The sequence below is a fragment of the Megascapheus bottae genome, chromosome 29 (assembly GCF_031878675.1).
Source record: "Megascapheus bottae isolate mThoBot1 chromosome 29, mThoBot2.hap1, whole genome shotgun sequence".
In the NCBI taxonomy this organism is placed as follows: Eukaryota; Metazoa; Chordata; class Mammalia; order Rodentia; family Geomyidae; genus Megascapheus; species Megascapheus bottae.
Window position 1 is genome coordinate 2155469 of NC_143537.1, and position 14582 is coordinate 2170050.

At 45.9% G+C, this 14582-nt stretch overlaps 1 protein-coding gene across 1 annotated transcript in view; it reads right to left on the reverse strand.

Moving 5' to 3' along the window:
* Tenm2 (teneurin transmembrane protein 2) overlaps nucleotides 1–14582 on the reverse strand; it is a 705632-nt gene that overhangs the window by 534409 nt on the left and 156641 nt on the right.

Below are 14582 nucleotides of genomic sequence, written 5' to 3' on the forward strand. Positions count from 1 at the left end.
AAAACTCCTGTTCCTCTTTCCTCCTCTTGTTGATTACTTACTCTCCACCTGGTCTCCTTCATCTGAATTAAATGATGAGAGCTAATCAGATTATATTCAGAGATAAGAAGAAAAAAGTTCCTTCTCCAAAAAAAAAAGGGGGAAAAATCAGCAGGGTGAAGAGGTTACCAAATAACATTCTGTTCTGTGCTGGCGTTCTGTGAGTCACCCTCTTCTCGGTTCATCCAAATATAGTTTAAAAGAAAAAAATCAGAAAGATCAGCTCCCGTACCCGGACTTCCATCTACTCCTCAAAACAATATTAATAAAATGTTTCTTTCTGCCACAAGCCACGGTATCAAAAATAACCCAGTTAGCTGGATTTCCTCCCTGAATCCCATGCCCTACCTATCAAAATAGGTTAGTTTCTACTTAGTACATTTGGTTTAAGGCAGAGATGGATTTTTTTAAGTGGTATGATTCAGAAGGTCGGTATCTCACCGAGCCCAGGAAAACATGCTGCTGCATATTTAAAGTGCGGATAGGAAGTTCTTGAAAGAGTTAAACATCTTTCTGGTCTAGACAGGGTTTCTTGGTCTGCGGATACTTGAAGTCGAGTCGTCGTTTGGCATTGAGATGAAAGCAGGACCGTTGGTAAGTCTTTTCACTCACAATTGAGATGATTCATTTGAAGGAGGTAGTTTTAAGATTCTTTCTGGCTCTAAAAGTAATGTTTTTTAAGGTAGCAATTTCTAGAAGGTAATGAATGCTATTTGCCCCAGTGAAATTGGCCAGGTATGGTGCACTGCCTTTCACAGCAGCATATTTCTCAGGTCTGCCAAAAGGTAGAGTATGCTAGCTTAGGTCCAGAAAACAAACAAATAAACAATAATAACAACAAACAAAAACCCAGAACCAATGATGTCAGAATAATGAACTAAATGACGGTTCTTCTTCTTATTATTAGTGTTGATCCTGGGCTCTCAGAACTTCACGCCCCTTGGCGTTTCAGCCATGCCATTTCTGTCTTTCCTCCTTTACTAATTTTATCTTATTTTAGCTCTTCTTCAAATAAGGGAAGCGTCTCTCAACACTGCCCGGGTCCCCGAAAATAAAATAAATAAAATACATGGAGAAAGAAAAGAAAATGGGAAAAACGATTGACCCTTTAGATTACCAATCACTTTATAGGTATCCTTTTTTTTTTCTTTTTAACAGCACCTATGGCCTTTCCTGTGGCATATCTGTTATTGCAGTTGATTACTGTTGTTGTTTGAGATGGTGTCTTGGGCTAGCCTGAAACTCCAGATGCTCTTGCCTGCAGTTTTCTGTGAAGTTGATGGGACCGGGGAGGGGAGGCCAGGGGCACACTGTCTTGTCCTTGGCACCCTGTACCTTTCAGAATGGTCGGGAAGTTTGAATCTCCATCCACCTTCTTCCATTTTTAAGAGCGAGTCATTGCAGATTTGCTCTTACAGACTCAAGTCTGCAGAGCCTTGGCCTTTCTGTCATGATCCACAACCCACTTTTCACACCTGGCTCAGTGATCCCAGAACCACACAGCCCCCCGCCAGTGGTGAGCCAACAGGCAGTGCCACCTTTTATCCTTCCTTCCCACCGGGAGGACTGTGCTTTCCCGCGGAAGTACCCTGCCTTCCCACGGAACCATTCTGCTTTTTACAATGACACCCTGTGGCGCACCCTCGAAAGAAAGAGCCTGAGACATGGACCTTCTTTGGGGTTACTCCTGAGCTGGCCAGCATGGGTTGCTGGGAGCACAGAGCGTGCTGGGCATGTGTGAGGCCCCGGGTTTCCATCCTCAGCTCCACATGAGGAAAGTGGAACAGGTAATGTGGGGAAGGCCGTGCTTCCCCAACCATGCTGCCTGGCGTCGTCACCTAAAACGGTAGTTTAGCTGCTAGTGGGTTCAAATTCAGGGCCTTAAACTTGCTAGGTGGCACTTTGCCACTGTTCCCATGTGCTCAGTCCTTTCTAAATTATTATTATTATTATTGTGTGTGTGTGTGTGTGTGTGTGTGTGTGTGTGTGTGTGTGCACACATCCATGCTGGCCCTGGGATCTGAACTCAGGGTCTGGGCATTCAGGCCTCGTGCTCTACTTCTGGCTTTTTGGTGGTTAATTGGAGGGAGAATCCCATGGTGACTTCACACCATGATCCTTAGATCTCAGCCTCCTGAGTAGCTTTTAAATGAGGAGCCTTTAGAGGCGCAGTTTTTAGATAACCTTGTGAGATTCGTCCCTAGCACCTGGACGTCCGCTCTTTCCATTCCCACAGTTAGGAAGACTGGTTTCTAGGTGACTGGAGCTGTGAACACCAAAACAGAGGCCAGGTTCTTGTACACGCGCAAGGTCACCTTGAGAATGCCCAGGAAGGGGGTACCTGCTTCTCCTCCATGCTCCTCCACGTGCCTCATATGGAAGGAAAGAAATGATCTCCGCCCTCTGACCCCTCCCCAGCAATCAGAAGGCTTCTGGCTGGGTTGTCACCTTCTCTCAGAGGGGGGACAAAGGCTGCTTTTCTTTCTGTGGGTGTAGCTCTTTGCAAAGAAAACCCAGTTTGCAGGCACACGAGAGGAAGGAAGCAATTTTGCAAAGAATAGCAAGAACTGGCCATACAAATGTAGAACAAAAACATAAAAAAGGCACAAAAGGTATTGATAATTAATTTAAAATACCATAAGGAAGCAGTAGCTGAAGTGAAGGAGTAGGGAAAAAAAATAGGGAGCCTCGATCAACAAAAGAGAGTCTGAACTTACGAGGCCAGAAACGAGAAGGCCCTAACATTTGGGAGAGCAATTGCTACGCCCCAATATTTTTTTCCCCTCCTGTAATTATATTTCTACTTATCCCATCTTAGATTCATAGAAAAACTTGAGTGGATCGAGGATTATTTCATGCTGGGAATATAGAAATAAGTTGGAACAAATTGCCCATTTGTGATTATTTAAATAAAACATCATAATTGGAATATGCCAGTCGATAAAGGCAATTTTTCCCCCTTCTTTCTCTCTTTTGTAGGAGAACAATACGCTAAATGCTATCTTGCTTTTTTTTTTTACTGCATTTCTGTAAATACAGTATTTAATGCCAGGTGCCCCCTCCATTTTACAATGTGACGGCTTCCATAAAAGCAGGAGTAATGCTGTCTGTGCTGTTTCGCACGCCGCCCTGCCTCTGACCAGTGATTAGTGGCATTCTCTGCTTGGGTATTATCTTCCTGATAATTATATGCAACTAGACTCAGTGGCAGGCACATTTAATGGGTCTCACTTTTACCACCTATTTTGGCTTTTCCAGGGCTGGTCTTGTATTGTGGCGTTTGTCCCTGCTATTTCTCAGACTCTGGAAACAGATCCTTCACGTGCAAAGGGGTTCCCCCGTTCTCTCCAGCTGCCAGCCCAGAAAACACCTGCCCTCGGGTGGTCAAGAGGTCATAGAGTGTCCCGCGCTTGCCCTCAAAGCCTTTCTCACTTAGCAGGAGGTTTTAGACAGGCTTCGTCCTTCCTCCTGTGACTTCCCTGGCTCTCTGAGGTCAGTTATGGGACCACAGGCCTTACACAAGATGCTGGCATTGGATATTTGAAATACTGTTGGGGCCAAGGGCGGTGAGAGAGCTGTGCTCGCAAAGCTGTGAGCCCAGCTGTGTGGGAGGCGCAGGTTGGAAGGAAGAGCTATAGGCCCCAGGAAGAGAATGCAGGGACCCTATCCAAAAGATAACTAAACCATCAAGGGCTCAGGTGTGTGACTCGAGAGATGGAGGGCCTGCCTGACGAGTGCTCAAAATCCAGTCACACGCACACACGCGCACACACGCACACACGCACATGCACGCACGCACAAGCCTACAATCTAGAGAACTAAACTCCAATTTCTTTGCTCAGCCTTGAGAAGGAGGAGTCGTCGATAGCCTTGAACTGAGGAGCTCAGGGCCAACGCCCAGGCCCAGAGTTCAAGTCCCATGACCAATTAAAACAAGAAGGAAAAGAAGGAGGAGGAGGAGGAAGAGGAGGAGGAGGAGGAGGAGGAGAAGAAGAAGAAGAAGAAGAAGAAGAAGAAGAAGAAGAAGAAGAAGAAGAAAGAGGAGGAGGAGGAGGAGGAGGAGGAGGAGGAGAAGGAGGAGGAGGAGGAGGAAGAGGAGGAGGAGGAGGAGGAGGAGGAATATTTAGAAAAATGGAAAAATCAGGAGGAAGAATGTTATGAGAACTACAGAACGTGACTGGAGGCCAAATGCTATTGCAGAAAGGAGAGGCAGGATGGAAGCTGGGGGGGGGGGGAGAAGGAGCCTTTGGCATCCATGGACAGCAGTGATCTTGTTGGACAGAACTGCCCATCAAACAGTTCGTCGTGCTCTCGCTCTCTGCATCTTGACATCTTCCCGCTCTGTGCCCTGGGTCACCCGTGAATAAACCCCTGCCCTGACCCTACCAAGAACACAGGCTGTCGGGTCAGCCATGGTTCAAATCCAGACCTCCCCACCCCCGCCCTCCAGTGCACAGAATACCTCACCTGAGCCTCAGTTTCCTCCACTGGGAAACGTAGCTGTGCCTCATGGCTGGTTACTTTAATAAGGGCCTGGCCATTTCTTCTCCCAGCCCCCAGTTTCTGTGTGCACCTGTTCCCGTCGCTGCTTCCACACGGTCCTCTTATCAGCGCATGGCATGCTGTGAAGTCTTGCCTTAGAAAAATATATGTAATGGCGCTCCTGTTCATGCTAGGGTCTATTCCTTGTTGGCTCGAAGGCCAGCTCCGCTCTGGTGTGTGGACGCATTCTAGGCTGTTTCTTTTCTCTGGATTTTCACACACTTGACCTCCTCCTTGGAGTGTCAACTCGTCTCCTTATCTTCTGAATGATGAAGCCCTCACTTTCTTCTGCTATTCTTTCTTTATTTGGGGGGGGGAGCGCTAGTCCCAGGGCTTGAACTCAGGACCTGAACACTGTCCCGGAGGCCTCTGTGCCACTTGAGCCACATAGCCACTTTGGACTTTTCTGCCTGGGTTGGCGTCTAACCATGATCTTCAGATCTCAGTCTCCTGAGCAGGCAGGATTACAAGTGTGAGCCGTGACGCCTGGCTTTGTTATTCTGTAACAAGCACCTGGTTCATGTATCAACTGCAGTCTGCTGAATATCTAACTGTCAGAGTTGGTCTCAAATGCATTTATCCTGACTGGAGACAATATTTAATTTTTAATTCCTGTCTCCCTAACTGGACTCCAGCTTCCATCAGAGCAAGAGTCACATATGGTTCTGTTCACAGTTCTATCCTTTTCTGATAGGCGGCAGACAATCAAAACGTATTTGTAGAATCAATGTTTAATGCTATTCCGAGTTTGCTGGCTTTTCCTTTAGGCTTCTAATATAGAATTTCTTTCATTAAAGTTTTATAAGATAGGTAATTATAAATAGTTCCTTTTCCCCAGTAGCTTGTAGCTTGCATGAGACAGAAAGTTTCTCCATCATTATTGTGTGTATTCCTGTGTGTGTGTGTGTGTGTGTGTGTGTGTTTGATAATTATTTTTCTTTTGGCCTGTTCTGGGGCTATCCTAAGCATTGGTGCTTAAGGCCAGTGCTCTACCACTTGAGCCACAGCTCCACTTCTGGCTGCTTGTGATTAATTGAGAGAGTCTCACAGACTTTCCTGCCCTGGATGGCTTTGAACTATGATCCTCAGATCTCAGCCTCTTAAGTAACTAAGATTACAGGCGTGAGTCACCTGTGCCTGGCTCATTATTGTGTGTTTTGAAAGGCTAGGGTTACTAGTTTTTAACTATAGAACTGCTTCTCTAATTGAACTTGAACATCTTCCCCACTGCTTAAACTCAATGACCTCATCTTTACGATATATATGTATATATATATACATTATTTTAATGTAAATATAAAATTATTCATGTTCTCCACCAGGCCTAGAAATTTCACCAACAGATAACTTAATACTTCAAATTTCATTGATTTCCCATACCAGCCCAAACGGCGAAAGCATGGCAGCCAGCAGCGACAAGCTATATTCTTGTCTCCTAACCCAAACCATCCTGTGGAGGGATTTCCCGGCTCAGTCCCAGCCATGGTGACCTCACCTCAGTCCAGAGGGTCACCGAGGACCCTTCCCTCATGTAAATGTCCACGCCAGAGCTCCTGAGAGCTTCTACTTCCTGTCATGCTACAGTTGAAATGCCCCCTCCCAGGGGTCTTTTCTGCAGGCGGAACCCTCTCTAGATTCCTCAGCAATGCTACACTTTCTATACCATCATAATGTTTTTTTAAATTTTTTTTCCATAAACCGTCCTCTCAAATTGTCATTTCCATCTGCACTGCTGACCTCCCCTCTATCACATGTAAGTTCAGTGAGCAAAGCATCTTTGCAAGTTCTGCTTCTTTCTATGGCTGTGGCTCTGTCCCAGATATAAAATATGCATGATAAATATATTTGTGGAATGAATGAATGAATGCATACATAATTAAAATGTGCCCCTGACATTTATTGCAAACCATTGACCAGTGTCTAGCTTTTAAACTGTTATGCAAGCCAAAAATCCACAAGGTATAATTAAGAGCTGTTCTAAACTGTAGCCTGTGAATCCTGAGCCATCCTCTGAATGAGAAGGAAGAGACTTTTTTTAATGAAAATGGTTGACAGGTTTCTGTGTGGACAGTGAGTCATTAGATTTATTAGAATTATGGACTTTTCTTTTCCCGAGGTACAATTCCAGGAAGTAGGAACCTTCCCGCATCCTGGGAAATCTGCAAGTTTCTTGAACTGATCTGAAATTAAAACAAGAAGCCAACACCAGGATGGCTTCTGTAAACTCCATCATCACTCAAACTATATTTAAACCCTATTTACTTATTTATAAGTATCATTTAAATAGAGGAATATAAGTTCTTGTTGGCTAATTTTCAGTGATTTACTGAAATGCTCTATTTAAAAATGTCAAGTGGCCATTAGCAGTAAACCTCCAAGAATTTATCAGCCATAATATCCCTGCTTAAATATTGTCATTGAGTTATTTCATTTTATTGGGTTAGTGTTTTTTTTTTTTTAAATCGTCCTGAAATTGCTGAAAGTTTTTAATAGCAGTTCGTTCTCCATCGAAGGTGATTAAAGCTTGTGGGGCACAGAAATGGAACTGGCATGCCATGGCAGGCTTGCTGTGAGGGAAGCCTTCCATTTAAGCAGCAGTGAAAGATGCTCTTTCTGGAATTTTGCCACTCGGGGCCACTTGATGTCAAAGTCAGTGGCTATGAGCGCTCCTACTCACTTGTAGTACAGCTTCTTAGAATCCTACTACGTTCTTTGAATTCTCTGCACCCCGATAACTGATGTTCACTTCACCATCTTTACAGGCCAGTGTGCCTGGATGCTGAACACACACACACACACACACACACACACACACACACACACACACACACGATTAATATTTTAAAGCCTCACAAATACATCCCAAAAGACTCACGTCTGTATCTCTCTCCCATCTATTTCAGGTTTTCCTTTGTTTCTGTACAAATACACGGTGGCCCCCGTGAGTGCTACTCCTCCTGGTAAGAGGATGAAAGCGCTGGCTGATGGTGGGTTCTCTCCCGTGGGGGCACAGACAGGAGCAGATCCCACACACTTTATCCAGGCATGTTTGCAGTTCAGATCTTTATGATCAAAATAAAGCTTTTCTCTCAGAAGGCTGGGCTCAGAAGTATTGGCTCAAATTATATAAATTAAAAGGTTTAGGGGAAAAAAGTATCTGAAAGGAAATTTAATTGGTAACTACTAAGATCTCAGGGTTCTTTCTAAGGAACTTCGATTCAGAAGTGGGAGTCACTGGTGGATGCAGAAGAAATGGTGCATTTTAAGTGTTTAAACATCTCTGTCCTAGAGCTCCTGGGCCAGGCCTCTCCGTCGCCAGGGAGCCGCCAAGCTGCGTGTCTGGCGAGTGCTTCGAAGTCCTTACGGGGGTTAAACCATTGCTTCCTTCATCTTTAAGACCCAGAGACATGCTCAAGATGTCAGCATCATCTTTACCATGACGGATTCATTCAAGGTCACAGTCCAAGGACGGTCAGAGCCTGTGTGAATGCAAACTCAGCCTTCCCTGTCATGACACATCAGGCTTGACGTTCTCCAGCTCACCCTCACACCAGAACATTCTAGCCAGATTGCTAAGATCCACCTCACTGAGCCTGGCTCCTCAGAGCCCCTGGCTCACCAAAGCCTTGGCAGAGCCCCACCTCAGAAATGACCCTCAAGGTCACAGGTGTGACCTTCACATATTTCTGGAAAACTACAGAAACTATAGAGCAGAGTGTATTTGGGGTTATACTAAGTGTGGATGTAAAGCCACATAAACACTGATGTGTGTTAAAATGAATATTGTTAAGAAATTTGAAATATATCAATATAGTGTTTATCAGAACCTAAGTGTTATCTTCTGGAATTTCAGGCAACCTCTGCTCTCTTTAGATGTCTGAATCACTTGAATTGTCAACAATGAATCCATATTATTTTTCTGATGGGGGGAGCTGAGTGTATTTAGTCAAAATATATATTTGTAAAGTAAGTATATATACTATGTATGATAAATATATAAAGATATATATATATAAAGATATATAAAGAACACAGCATTTCAGTACTTTCACAAGGGGAACAAATATATATATATATACATATATATTGGTTATATAATAAATGCCATGGAAACATTATATATTGGCATATATAACAGGATATACGCAAACCTACACATATGTGCATTCTTAGACGGCATGCCGAGAAGACTGGTAATATGAACAAAGTTCCCAGTGGTGGATGCAGATACCAAAATACCTTCTCTCCTTCACCCACCTGAGGTCTGAAGCTGTAGATCTGCTCTTCCTTCTTGCCCTTATCTTTCCGGGGTCCCCTTCTGAGCGTACCCTCAAATGCCTCTTGTGCGTGGGGATGGTGGGGTCACGTGAGATGGGTGGACCACCTGAGTGCCATACGGCACAGGGAGACTATGGGCTCCAGTGGCCAAAGCGTCCACGCTGCAGCTGTACATTTTGAAATGACATCAGACCCATGGCATGAGAGTCCACGTGGCTGCGTCTGTGTTTCTATTCCATGAATTACACGCTCGTGTTTATGAGGTGCCTAGAGCAGTGTCACTATGGCCCTATTATTTTCCTAGTTGCTTGGTTGCAGAAACTACAGGGCCCTCGTCAGCGGCCAGGGCCCCGCTCCCAGCATCTCATGTTCTCTGAACCCACGGCGAGGTACGGCGAGTGACCCAGCCTGAGTGTGTAGCACAAGCGTCCAGTGTTAATCATTGCATCTCTGCTTCTCCCCGACACACCCCGTTTTGTTTTCTTTTGGAGAATGATGTCTTCTTTTTACCCTCAAGGAATAAAGGGGAGAGGAATGGGGAGAGAAACGAGTGGTAAAATTCCCTGCGTACTGGTCTCGGGGAGGGAGGAAGGGAGGTCAGTGCGTTTGACCTAAGGGAAGAAACGCCACGGCCTCCATCTTGCAAATGGGCAAAATGCACAGGGGCTGTGGACCGGGATTTCTCCAGCCAGGCTGTGAATGACCAGGCTGAGAGCTATCCGTTCCACACATACCCCCGAGGGCCCTGCACACCGCTCAGACCCCGCCTGAATTCACTCCACGTGCTTTCATAAACTATATTCCAGTGCACTCTTTGTCTTGGGCCTAGAGCCCTTTCGTGGCTGTCGGTTTTCCTGCATATTTCCTACCTGCTGGAGCATACCCGTGAGGCAGTATTTTACTGAGCAATGACTACATCCCACAAGACAAACATGGCTCTTCCTCCAGAAGGCCAGGCCTGAGCAAAGGGGATGTGGATCGTCTCTGCTTCTGATTTTTCTTTTCGTGATGAAGGAAGACGAGCAGTTCTCATTTTCTAGGGCTCTAATGAGATGGCCCAAGGAGAACTCTCAGCCCGTGACCTCAATCATCGTCAGCGCTGGTGATATTAACTGTCGTTACTGCCAGCAGAGCACCTGGCACACACCAGAGAGGCGTTTACTACGCTCTTGCAGAATGGATGGTCAAAGATCGATTGCACATTGAGCTTAACTTCTGGTGACCTTGCTCATGACAAGTGCTCAAGGCCCAGGCACCAGTGGGTCCCGTGGTTCCACTCACCCGCTGGGTTCTAGGTAGGGTGGAGTACGAAGTGGGGCTGACACCAAGTCAGCAAACTGTCACGGGGACAGGCGAGGACGTGGTTCTGGGCTGCTGGGCTTCTGGAGACAGGATGGGTCATGAGGCCTCTGATGAATCGGTGGACGGGGTCACCGCTGGATGGCATCAGTGGGAGGTGCCTGAGACTCCAAGGTGGAATGGGCGGTGGAGAGGCTGCGAAGGGCTCGTCTTTCACCTCCCCCTCCTGTTCCTCTCTCTCTGCTTCCTGGATATCCTTTGGGGAGAAGCCTTCACCAGCACCCAGTTTTCTCTGCCTTCCTTTAGCTTCACACGAGGCCCAGACCAACACAAGTGCACAGAGTAAGCTAGGACACTGGAACCTGGGCCAATCGCGACTCCATGAACCTGTTTCTGTCAGATATTTGTTTCCAGGGCTGAAAGGCTGACTCAGGAGGCACATCCTGGCTCAGCAGGAATCACAGCAGATGGGAGAACCCCCCAGCCGCCTGTCACCATGCTGGCCTCCTAGATGCACACGCTGAGCGTGGCTGGATCAACCTCCAGCAGGCTTCATCACCAAGATTCCTTTGAGCGTTCATTTCTACTGATTGGAAACCATTTCTACATTTGCAAAATGCAGATAAATAGCTAGCACCGACTCCCCTCTGGTTTTCCCCTCTGGCTGTCCCAGGTTGCGTGGGTGAGCACAGGTCTGCTAACATTTCACGACCACCAATCCCACCTGCCTCCACAGGAACGTGTATGCATTGCAAATCCCTCTCACTCACCCGTCCCCCAGTAATGTGGGGGGGGGGTCACGATTTCTAAACCGGCCACTAGATCACCCAGGGCTAGACGAATAATTTGAAGCATGCTCCTTCATCTTTATAGTTTTCATGAGGTTAAGAGTATCCATTGGAGGGTGCAACTAACCATCCTGCCAAGAAAACAGTTATTTTCTCTCTGCTCCGACTGTTGCTCTTTCCTTCAGTTTAATAGAACTTAGCACCTAGAGGACTGACTGTAAGATGCCGTTGATGTACATGCTTGAAATTGTGCCTGGAATAAGTCTCGCACACACAGAGAACCCATATGATATGTTAGGGTGAGTTATAAATCTATTGATAAGTCAGGGACAATAAGCAAATAGGAGGTATCTGATGGTGTGTGCACACGTACGTGTGTCAGGGGGAGGCATTAAAGACAAATGTTCTGGACAGAATAAGCTTGGAAAAGTGATTTCTAACTGGAAACTGGTCCCTAGAACCCAGGGACCAGTGGCAAAACCTATCAGATCCAGTTTGGACCTAGCAACAGTCATGACCTTGAATTCACTCCGTGATACTCTGATCCTACGATCTGAATTTGACGTGGCTGAATTGTGTACGTCTCTCATTTCACTCATGCTGTGAGCGAAACCAAGGGCTTGTTTAAAAACAAAAACAAAAACAAAAAAAACAGGAAGAAAGGAACAAGAACGAACACTTTCTGGTAGCCGTCAATTTTGCAGCAGACGTTCGGTAAACACAGGTTATCACTGACAGTGAACACAACCCGTCTCCCATCCACAGACACGCGTTAGACGATTCCTCCATCCAGAATGGGTTCATTCCACCATTTCCCCAGGGCAGTTTCCTCTGACCCCCATTACCTTCCTGTGATTGTCATGGCCACATGGCTTTCCTGACACCTGGGTGTCAAAAGGCAGTGTCACAGCCCTCAGGGGTGAACTGGAGCCATTTGTACAGAAGGGCGCGTGACTCTGACACCTGCAGACAACACTCCATCTGCAGTTCTGTGTCTCGACAACCCACTGAGCTGTGGGTTTGCCACTGTGGGATCTGGACTGTCCCGAGTGGCTTCAGGGCAGGGAGCTGCCCCAGCAGCTTGTGTGGCCTTCCTGCCTGGGAATCCCCACGCCGAGGCGAAAAGATCAGGACCGCCTGTGTCATGGCGGAGACACGGCAGCAGGGCCTGCTAGTGCACCGTATATATGTGGGGTTTTTTCATTTTTCTTCTGCATTTATTTATTCAAGCTGTGTGGCCTTTCTCCCCCCCCACCCCACTTTTTCCCTTTGCAACTTATCAACTGGAGCCCTCAAACACTCACACCCACACCATGATCTCTGCGGGCGAGGAGGAAAAGCAAAAGCAAATGCACTTTAGGGAAAGAACAGGAAACCGACACTAAAATGGCCATTACTGAGCATTTTCAGCTCCGCCTGCGGTTTTGGCTTCTGCTCCAATATATGCAATGAATGTAGCCTGATGACCTTAATTCGGTGACATTGGCAAATAATCCCAACAGAAAGTGGCACACAAGAGATGGCCCTCGACAGCCGAGTTCCAGAGGTGGAGGCATGGGACACGTCCGTCAAGCAGGACACACAAAAGGAACAACGGAGATTTGCACAGAAATCCTTCTCCAGGCAGAAGGGTAAATGGCAAAAAGAGCTGGAATCTCTTGGCGATTGACTTACTGTGGTCAGGGTTCTTCATTCTTTGGGAGGAGAAAAGCGGGGCTGCGATGCACTGCAGCCACCACGCAGATTGCAGGGGCCTCGTGGGGAGACAACGTTCTAAGGGCGAGCCAAGGGTTGAAGGACGGGAATCCACACCAGCGAATTTGGAAAGCCAAGTGACGCCCGGCACTCAGGAGTGGAAGGGGTTCTCTGGGAAGGCCCTGGAGGGCTCAGGGGAAGAAGAGGGTCTGTTGTACCTGCCAGCCAAGGTCATGGTCAGGTAGGGACGGTCCCCACTTCAGAGAGATGCCAGGTGGGAGACAAGACGAGAGTCGAGGAGACTCAGAGTCAGGGTGTGAATAGAAAAGGCCGAGAAGAGATAAGTAGCCATACTCAAGTGTATGTTGTTTGTTTTCTTCTATCATTTGCATCCTGTCCCCAGTGCCCCCTGCCAGGATCGGAGTCACTGTTTTGTTTTTTCCCTTTCTCTCTTTTGGTTTTGCCAGCCCTGAGGCTTGAACTCAGGGCCTGGGCACTGTCCTTGAGCTTTCTCAGGGCTAGTGCTCTACCACAAAGCCACTTCCATCCTTTTCTGTGTACTGAGGAATCAAACCCAGGGCTTCATGCGTGCTACGCAAGGACTCTGCCGCCAGGCCAGGGGATCATTCTTCTTGTTCAAGGCACTGGCTGCACACTAAAGCTCTCTCTCTACTGATGTGCACCTTCTGCTCTGTTTTCACCTTCTGTACTTGAGGAAGAGGATGGGGTATAGAGCTTTGAACATACTTAGAGCCCGGGGCAGCGTTTGAGTGCACCACCCCTTGAAGAAAAATCCACCTTATTTGTTAATAAGTCTATACGCATTTCTACATACATTTCTCTGAGCGCTTTGCCGGACTAAATTCAGTATTATTCCTGGCTAAAGAAAGCCTGTTCATTCCAGAGATAAAACTGTTTGAACTAAACTTAATTTCAATTCTGTAACGACTTCAAAACTCCGCTCAGAGCAAATGATAGCACTCTACCCTATGTGGACACATTGCTTGTTGCTTCTTGTCAAATCGTAAAGTATAGAACACCAAATTAATAGAGAAAAATGGTCATGTTATCTAATTACCTGTGAAATTCTTAGGGCAGATTGATTAAAAACGAGTTCACCACCATATGGTCCCATCTTACCTATTTATTCTGCAAAGATAATAAAATAACGATGCAATTTAGTGCCGTCCACCAGTGGTTGAATTACAACTGTCATTAAATTACTGACGATAGCGGGAAATGATAAAAGCCATTTTGTAAGCAGTCTGATAATGTTGAAAGAGCCACAAAAAAAGTATTAATCCTCTTTGATCCATTAATCCTGTCTCTAGGAACTAAGACTGAATGTATACAGAATTGTTTACTGGAATCTTTATTTATTAGAGCAAGAAAATGGAAGGTACCTAACTACTCATCACTTAGGTAAAATTTAGCTCATCAGTTCAATGAATGGAACTTAAATATTTGGAAAGGAAAACAGCCACGAAGTGTATTGTTGGTAAAAAGCACACACGTGCAAGGACTGTGAGTAAAACTGTGTCCAGATGGGAAGAGAACTTCAAGAAACAAAATGGAATTGCTACAAAAAAAATTGGTCTGTTAGGAATGGGGGCTAGGTGAATGGATGTATTATCAGTGCAAATTAATGTTATATACAACATGTAAATATAATTTATAAACTGCAAGCCTGATTACTATTTCTCTAATGTTTCTGTAATTTAAAGATGCCATTTTTAATGTTCCTGGCTGGCAAATTATGGACCAAGTTTGAGGAATTTTATTTGACAGTGATGTCCCACATTAAAAAAAAAAGTGTGCCATGCTATCTTGAAGGTGATCTCTACCTCATCTTATGGAGAGGCACCAAGGATCCCAACTATATTAAATCACATATTCCACGTATTTCCTCTTTTCTCCAAATTCAAGATTTTTAATTCTCTT